The 10,256-nt window shown below is 32.4% G+C and overlaps 1 pseudogene; it reads right to left on the reverse strand.

Annotated features, from left to right (window-relative positions):
• Positions 1 to 3,838: 3,838 nt before the first annotated feature.
• On the reverse strand, positions 3,839 to 6,697 carry LOC114716860 (multicopper oxidase LPR2-like; annotated as a pseudogene).
• Positions 6,698 to 10,256: the final 3,559 nt, after the last annotated feature.

Consider the following 10,256-nt stretch of genomic DNA (forward strand, 5'->3'; position numbering starts at 1 on the left):
AGCTAAGCTGTTTGGGTTTTGTCCTCAGTATGAATGCCTGCTCGGACTATTGTGTAGGGCTTTCCCAAAGTTTCAACTTCACGAGCAATGGGAGTTGAATTTTGAATTTTGAATGTTTCATAGTATTTTTATTTATGAAATTCAGGAAAAAATAATTCCTGTATATAAATTTCAATAATAAGAAGAACCTAATATATTTTCATAGTAGGAAATAAGGGGATTCCTATCAGTTGTTAGAGACAGCCCATAGGGGAGAGGGAGCAAGGTATCACACATCTCATTCATATCAGTTGTTAGTATTGGTGAGAAAGATATTGTTTTCTTCTCTTTTTTTTCCCCTTTATCTTTTTTTCTTCTTTATTAGCTTAAGGATGTTGAATTTTAGTTGGTTCGTGGGGCTGAGAACATTTACTTGGGATGTGTTCCCCAGCAATTTTTTTAAAATAATGATTTTCCCAACAATTTTTTATACATCAAGAAATTAAAATTGCCCTACATTTAATTAATGACTCTTGCTTATATGTCTATTGTCTCCATATGCTCAAAGCAACACATCATCGATATGTGCGCGTTAGGCTTGTGATTTTTCAAATAATTAATTTAAGGTCATTACATAAGCTTTATGTTATTAATATTTATTTAATTTACAGGTACACACCCACACAAGCAGGTGTCAATGTTAAATTTGAACTTGAGAATTCACCTATACAAGTAACTTGAATTCAGTGTACATATTATCCTGTACTAATCATGCTTGTATAAATAAGTTTATGTAATTTATATATATTTTTTCAAAGAAATTAATGAAAAATTGGGGGGATGAATGTCACGATAGCGACATATACACAATCTTATGTATTATACATAAGCTGTATTGCAAAACGCTATTCTGAATTGGGATGGAAGCTTAGTAAAAATATAGTATATTTGATTTTTTTTCTGTAGACTTATTTTATCGTAATCTCATGATTGAACATGCTTCTTGTTAAATCTCAAGTGGTTCCATATAGTTTGTGTAGGCGTCCAGGAGAAGGAGTAAAGCCAAGTTTATATTATATTATAGATGTACCGTTATTAGGTGGGAGATGCTAAACTTTAAACACACACAATTAGCTAGCACTTCCCCACAAGTACAGTGAGAGGGATGAGCAACTATAGGATCGCATGCATGAGCTCGTTCAGCAGCAATCCTTAGAGAGTGATGCTTGAATGACCTCTGATAAGATATTGATAGCTGTTCTTGGTGAGAGGTCAGATATGTTAGAGGAAAAAGTTATGGAGCAGAGCCTCGAAGGAAGAGATCTCACACTCAATCTAGTGATTCACTTAAGAATGTGTGCACCCAATTGTATGAAAAGTTTGAAAGAAGATTTCAAGAGGAGCGAGAAAAGATGAAAGCAAATCTTGCTACAAAGCAGAGAAGATGGAAGCAGAATGTGTAGCAGAATGAGAAAAAATGGAAGCGAACATGCAGCAGAGCGAGCAAAGATTGAAGCAGAGTGCAGACAACTTGAACAAAGGATGGAGCAATTAATGGAGCAGAGAATACAAGCTCAATTCACTGCTTTCATGCAAAAGATGCAATTAAATACTCCTGCGGATACCCCTACTTCTAGTGTCCCTAGTCTTGGTCCCTCTATGTGATTTTTCTTTTACATTATATAATGTATCTTTTAATTGAACAATTTTTATTTTTATTGAAGACACAAAAACACTTTGATGGTTATAAATCCTATTATTTAATATATTTGTCATTTAATTATTTTATTTTTATTAAACCTTATGATCACGTTTATCAGAATATAAATAAAAAAATTTGTATAATTAACATATTAAAATAGTTAAACCTTCAGTGGCAACATAAACATCACCGCCAAAAAGGGTAATTGGCGCCAACAATTATGTCGCTGTTGAAAATATAATCAGCAGCGACAAAAATGTCGCCACTGAAACCACAATTAGCAATGACATTTTTGTCACTGTTGATTGAGGTTTCGACAGCGACAATGGCTGTCGCCACTAAAACAAGCTTCAACGACAACATTTGTCATTGCCGAAAGTCAAATTTTTTGTAGTGTAAATGTAAATTATATTAAACTAACTTTTATCCTAACTTAAGTTTGTAAAAGTGAGATGAAAACAAAATTACTTTTATCACTGCCAATCCAAATACATTCTAGGATAACTTGAAACCTAGTATGCTTTTATAAACATGCCTGTAACTTGCTTTCACAACAAATGATAAAATCTTAACATCTTCACTTCTGGTTATTTTACTGGCTAGGAAGTTAAAAGCATTATAGTTGTGGCCGTACTCAAATAATATGGGATTTGGCAATAATATGGAATTGAAATCATGATTGACTCAGTTTGCTTTAATAGTGTGAATTTCACTTTTGGTGCCGCAAGTTTTCTTTCTTTGTTTTTTTTTACTGGTTGTTCCCCGGATATTTGCTTTCCATTCAAATGATTTCCTCCCATTATTGTTCTAGAGTTCTGTGTTGTGTAAACTTGTTTTGTAGCTGCAAGTTAGTTCTGCTTGCTACTTGTTAGAAAGCCAAGTTACCTCCTTCTGGCTGAGGGATGAAATGGAGCAACTAATAATAATTGATGGCTTCTAGACACGGAGGGACATTTTTTACAAAAATAATACTCTTTCAGTCCTTAATATAAGACCCATTTAACTAATTTGATTAGATTAAGAAAGTTAGGTAAGTTGGTTAATTATAAGAAATGTGACATCATAATCATCATAATCATCTTTCTTAATATCCCTTCTCCCTCTTCTACTTGATTATGGTTGAGAGTATTCATAGGGGTAATTTAGAGAAAATTAATAAATATGAGAAATTGATTTTATATTTAGGACCAAAACCAACTCAACAATTGGATCCTATATTAAAGACCGGAGGAGTAATTATAATCCTAGATATACATTGTTAACGATGTTTTTGACACGTGGGCATGATCCAATTTGATTAACTAACATATAGGACAAAATTGTTGAAGGGATTAAACTTCAAGGACTGAGCTTTGATGAGTTGAATTAGGTTGACTGAGTCAACCAAGTTAAATGTTAAAAACTAAATAATTAATTTTTCCTAAAATATTTTTCATAACATGGCGTATGTCAGAAAACACATTACTTTGAATATACCATAACCAGATGTACTTTTACAGATATGTGTAAATTGATGTCTGGCATTTAAGAGTAAAAAGAATTTATGTTTTGACTCTTACATTTAAAATCCTTAAAGTACTTATTATATCAATTCATATAAATTGAAAGGAATAATATCCATTCTAAGGTGATTTGGTAGAATGTCTTGGAGAAGAAATATGTACACAGGTCCATATCCACAAATGCATGTGCACATAACAATATTATTCATCCGGGGCTTAATATGAAACCTAATCAACTAATTTAAATAGATTAATGTTATTAGTTAAATTAGTTAATATGATATGTGTTTTCTAAAACATCCTCAGTATCTTACTTAATTCTCTCATTCCCTTTCCTACTTAATTACTGTTAAAAAATATTAATAGGGTTAATTTTAAAAAAAATTAATAAACTTGTGAAACAAGTCTTTCATATAAAACTAATACGATCTCCTCAATTAGGTCCTACATGAAAGATCGGTGGAGTATTACATGAAACAATTACCACTGTACACTACTCAATACATACAGGTGTATTTCATATTTTCTCATGTAATTTAAACATTTCAACAAGTCATTATAAACTATAAATAACACAACTCAATTCTCATTACGTTATGTTTATCACACGTGAAAAAGCAAATACAAGTTATTATATAATTTTACATCACCATATTCACTCCAGCATGACCTTTGAATTATGCGCACCTCCTTTTATCAATTTGAATGGCCTCATCATTTCATTGTCTTCATGGTTTATTATCTGCAAATTAAACCATTGTCATGATCACGTACAATGCAAAAGAAAAAAAAAAGAGCCACTATCTATAAATATTTAGTATTTTAATTAGGGAATATTAATTAATCATTTATTCTCTATACTTTTTGACTGGATTGTAGTTCATTCCATAAGCTTTAAAGTGCAACTCGGTTTTTATAGTTTTATTAATTAAGTTGTAACTTGATCTCTAGACTTTAACCCAGTGCAACTTAGTCTTAATTTTAATGATTTAAAATTTTAATTTCTATACTTCATGAAATGTATAATTTTATTTTTAATATGTAGGGACTATTTTTCAAAATAGTTAAATTATAAGGATTGAGTGATATCAGCTAAAAGTTTAGGCACCGACTTATAGTTGAGTTAAAGCCATAAAGACTAAGTTGCATAGAATTAAAATTTAATAATAGAGTTGTAACAGAGTGAAAATTATAGGGATCAAAAATTAAATTTTCCTTTGAATTAAAACCAAATAAATTAAACCAACAAAAAGCCCAAAAAAAAGAAGAAGGATAGGAAAAATACTCACATGACAATGATACACGTAACCAGGTTCTGCAGTTGCATCAAACTCATACGGTGCATTTGTGTGGATGTAACCAAATTTCACTACAATCTTCGTTACACACAAGGGTGTCATCTTGTACACGACCTTCCACCCTCTCTCATGAGAGGGCACCTCCAATTTCTTGCCACGTGCATGCTCCTCCACATGGCACTCAGTCACATAATCATGCTTCCTCACACATTCATTAAGCTCCTTAGGATTCACCAGCTCCGTCTGATCCAAAACTTTGAACAATCCCAAATGAATATGAAACGGATGATTGGCCTGCGTCAGATTGATCACATACCAAACCTCAGTGGATCCCTCCTGTGGAGTTTCTGTAACTGGCGACGCAAAAGGTTTTGCATTCAAGTATAAATGAGTTGGATTTCCTTTCGTTGTCCCACCATAGCCTAACATTGTGATGTACCTCGTCTGCGATGCACTGGATAAATCTGCATCAGGGTATTTTAGTAACTTCATAGGGACTCGTGACGTGTCAGCTTCTGGATCAGGTTGTATGAAGAATTTCATCACCTTGCTGTTAGCTTCATCCACTGGTTCTCCAAATGGGAAGTGAGATGGTGCATTGTTGGCTAAAATAACAGTGTCATCTTTTGACTTAGAAAAGTCAACGATTATATCTGTGATCTCAGATGGTCCCACTAAAACTTCCTTCGTGGTCACTGGTTCTTCTATGTAAGCAGAATCTGATGCCACGTGGATGAACTGCAAGAAATTGGTGAAGAACAGTCTAAAGAAACGACCATTGCTGGCGTTGATGATCTGAAATCGATACCTACGACGTCGTACTGTCATACGTGGCCATACTCTTCCATTCACAGTGATGAAATTACCGAAGTAAAATGGCCGCCAATGAGGGTGTACGGTGGGGTGGTTTCCAGTGGAATTCAAATATATGGAACCATTAGTGTGAAAGTTCAAGTCAAAGATCATCAGCGGTCGATCAAAGGCATCACCATGGGGTAAGCCAAGAGGGTCCTCGATCGGAGGGTGGCGGATGATGTAGGTCCCATATAAGCCAGCAAGGACGTTGACCGCGGTCAACCCAAGGGCATGATCATGGTACCACATGTTACCAGGTTGTTGATTGTTGGGGTAATGATAGGTCTTCTGGGTCCAAGTGGGTCCCGTTTCAATGAATCCATTGGTGAACCAGGAATTAGGGTTGCCGTCGCTTTGGGGCTCGATGATGCCGCCGTGGAGGTGAACCACCGTGGGAATACCCTTTTTGGAGCGGGGGATGGCGATGGGAATTGTCGGGTCCAATGGGAAGATGTGATTTGAAGGGAGGTGATTTTGCCACGTCACTTAGGTGTCAACTCCATGGAGGGCCTCGATAGTGGGACCAGGAACTGATGCAGTCTGTTGGTCTAGACCATAAGCATAAACTGGCGTTGGCGGTAGATCCCTGTGAAATTTCTGTACTACCAAAAACATGGGTTTGAGGAAAAATTTTGAATCGTGCGAGAAACTACATAACAGTAGCAAGAAATGTATGAATTACACAATGTCATTCTACTCTATCAACAACTATATCTTTCAGTATATTATTAATTAAAAGATTATATAAGTTCATAGCTTTATTAAGTTTTAAAAAAATATGGATAACTGAAAAGGTTAATTATCTTTAGTTCTTGAGATTTGACCTTGTTTTGATTTTAAATCTTAAAATTTGAAACTAATGGTTTTTATCCCTCAAGCCTTGTTTTAGGTGTCAAAAACATTATCTCAAGGACTAAAAATCTTTACGCGGATCAAAATGAAATCAAATTTCAGGAATTAAAATCACTTGTGTCAAATTTCAAGGACCAAAACTAAAATGAAATCGAATTTCAAAGACTAAAAATAGTATTAACACTTAAAAACTAATCAACAAGATGCTATGTATATAAATGCATAGCATTGTAGTTAAAAAAACGAAGAAATTATAGGGACGAAAAAAAGATATATACCCAATTCTTTTGGAACATGCCAATGTGGAGATATCTGGGTATGGGGAATCCATGAAGGAGCTCATAGGCAAGAATTCTGGGCACATCAGGAACCTCATCCACAAACATCTCCAACTCCGATGGCTCTAACAATTTGTCATCTCTTAAAGAAACAGCCAAGACCACAGCTTGTGATAAAACACTTACGTATGTGAATTTCATCAGAAGCATTAATATTAACAATCTATCCATGCCTCTTAATCTTCTAAGCTGCTCAAATTTGCTATCACAAAAGTCACGTGTGTGTGTGTGCGCGTAGTTCCTTCGTGAGATAAAGAGTTACAAGTTTGTGAGTGTGTGTAGAGAGGAGAGATGAAAATGACTTCTTTTTTTTTTCTTTTGTTTTGGGGATATGACCTTGGTCTTTATATTAAGGTAGTGATGTTTGATTTGCATGTAATGGTTATAGGTGAAATTTTTCAAATTGAACGACCAAATTAAAAATGTAAGAAAAGCCAAGTACATATATATATATATATATATATATATATCCAACACGCTGCCGCTTCATTGAGACTATAAGCCAATTAGTTTACTAATAGTAATATATAAAAAGGAAAGCTCAACTAATTAAGTTGACACATTAATTCAAGACACATTTAGTTAACCTTTTGCTCTTGCTAAAGGGATAGGTGAGATTTATATGAGGCAATCACGTGAAATTTTAAGTTGTCATTGGCTACTTGATTGAAAAACAGACACAGAGAAAGACACACTATTAGTATATTTTAATTTCATGTGGGGAAGGAATAAAGACTGGAGAAAGATGAATTTTTTCTTTAAAAAAACTTGTTTTATGTTTTATTAAAATTAATTCTTCTTGATCATTAATAATAATTAAACTAATGAGATAAGGATATTAATAACTTTCTTATATTTCAGAATTAACAAATGAATTTGTGTATGCGTGCACCTCCATTTATAACTATTGACCAAACTAATATTGAAGGAAATTTTGAATTTGAATGATCAGATAATGAACTTTTGTTGTGAAATACAAGAGATTAAGATGAGACAGATGGAGAAGGTACAAGAAAATTGGAAGAGAAATAGGGAGTAATCTTTTATTCATTTCAAGCTTACAATCACCTGGTTCATGCCCACTATTTGTAGGTCACAAGTCCTTAAATTCTTTTTCAGGAGTTACAGCAAGGAATAAACCTACATAACTGCAGGATATATAACATTTAGAGGTTATAAGTATTAATCATAAAAAAACTCCCAAGAAGCCATTCATGTTGTGGGTTATATGACTTTAAATGTGATATCCCAAACCGCACTTAATATTACAATATTTATAACAAATTTAATTTTGTTATATAGAATAATTACATTTTATAATAGTTAATTCTTTGAATAATTAGATTATTTGCTAATTATATAATTATAGAATAAATTGATAAAAATATAATTTAATTTTACAATCTGTTTGACTAGTTAGAGAGAAAATTAGAGAAAACTGAATTCTTCTCTGAAATATAATAGACAAAAAATTTTAATGATAAATTTTTAATATTTTGAAATAGTGTTTCTTTTAATGTTAAAATTTACTTCATTTGTAAGTAATTTTATATTAAAAATAATATTTTACAAAAAATTTATAATACCAATGGTAATATAAATAAGGGTTAAAGTATACTTTTAGTCCTTTAACTTTATATAAGGTTTTATTTTGGTCTCTTAACTTTAAAAAGTAAATTTCTAGTTTTCTAACCCTAGAACCATTAATAAAAAATGATGATATTGAACTTTTGAATGTTGATAAAATATTACTAAATATTGTAATGTTAAGTTTAATTTTTAAAACAACTATGATTGTTACAAAAAATCATCATTCAAAACTAATAATTTAAGAATTAAAGGACTAAAAATATACCTTTTAGAGTTAAAAGACCAAACTGAAATCTTACATGAAATTAAAGGACCAAATGTATACTTTAGCCTATAAATAAGTAAAAGTATTGTATCATGTTTAAAACTAAAATTACAATATAATATATATATGAAATTTTCAGTAAAATATTATATATAAATAAAAAAACACAAATATTATAAATAAAACTAAATAATAAAATATATATTAGAAATATTATTGTACAGAGTACCTTTTTTAAACAAAGATTATATGCGTATATTAAATTTTGCATTTTACGACTATAGGTTCATCTCAGTCCAACAAGCAAAGGCTTTAAGCATGCATGTTGAGATTGTGCGTTTGAAGTAGAACTTTGTCACACATGGAGTTCGGAGGCTGTCCCTGAGAACAAGGTGATGGCGGAGCAGTCATGTGGCGGCTGGCGGAAGGGTTCCCATGCGGCATTTAAAATTATTAAAAAATAAATTACTGATTGAATTCCTTTTTGTTGCAAAAATTAAAAAAAAATGTTTAAAAACTGAACTATAGTTTCATTGAGCTTGTCTTGAAACATAGAGAGATTTCTTTGAAAATTTTCATTTAAGGACTATTGTAGCAATTTGACTTCAAATCGCTCTAATTTTTTTTTTTGTTGAAATTTTAGTAAAGGATTAAGGGGCAAAGATGAAGTTATGCTTTAAATCATGTAAATTCCCTTTCTTCATTATTTTTTTTTTTTTTAAAAAAAAGGCCGCATCCAGCAATTGGTTTCTGGTCTTTAAAAAGTGGAATAAGCTCTTGTATGTGCTTATTAATCACCTAATTAATTTTTTGTTGTTCGTGAGCTTATTTCGCTTGTTAATCACCTAAATTTCTTTTATTCGCAAGTATATTTCACCTGTTAATCACCTAATTTTTGTTATTCGTACGCTTATGCCACTGGTTAATCATATAATTACTAACATATCTCAACTTTAGCTGTTACTTTGTAGTCTACTTGAGTAATTTTAGCATGATTTCTAGGCCTATATTGCACTAATTTTGGCGAATGATTGCTTAGGTCTATTTGTTTGAATAGGGTAAAATTGTCATATTTATGTTTTTACTCTAAATTACTTGTATTATGGGAGATACTACCTCCGGTCCTAATTATAAGAGCTAGTTGACTAATTTGAGGAGATTAAGAAAAGAAGTTAAGTTAGTTATTTATAATAAATAAATATTATCTTTCCTAAAATATCATTGTTAATCAAGTGTATTGGTTAGAACTACTTTTATTAAAAAGACTACTTTGAAAAAAAATACATAAATATGAGAGTCAAAGTGGATTGAAATCTTATATTTAAGATCAAAATAAAAATAAAATAAAATTTTACATTAAGGATAAGAGGTAGTATTTGGCATTACGGTGTGTTGAATTTTATTGCAAATTATTTGCGAAATTAGAGCGAATTCAGGAAATGACAAATAAGAACTCAAAGCGTTGTTACCAAAGCACCAAAGGAATCGCAAACAAGCGTCAAGAATTGGATCACAGAGCACTACGCGCGACCCAACCCAACGCAACATTTTAGGATTCCGAAGACCGTTTTCAACCAGATGATCCACCTTTCTTCCAACTCCAATTGACTCTCCACGCTTCCATCTCTTCAATTCTTCCATTCTTCTTCCATTTCCCACCTAAAAACCGTCCTCTGATCTTCCTCCCTTCTCCATGGCCCCGTAGTTACGGCAAGGTCTTGAGGATGTGCTCTTCTAATCTCCAAGAGTGACTAGGGTTCTTGCTTCCTGGGGATGGCGCATTATGGCTTGAGTTTTAAAGCTGAATGGGGAGTTATTCTAGCTTGATTTATGTTTTCCTTATGTATTTTGATTCCTAATTTTAAGATTGTCATC

The sequence above is a fragment of the Neltuma alba genome, unplaced genomic scaffold, assembly GCF_004799145.2.
Source record: "Neltuma alba isolate B1F8T4 unplaced genomic scaffold, ASM479914v2 tig00011695_pilon, whole genome shotgun sequence".
Lineage (NCBI taxonomy): Eukaryota > Viridiplantae > Streptophyta > Magnoliopsida > Fabales > Fabaceae > Neltuma > Neltuma alba.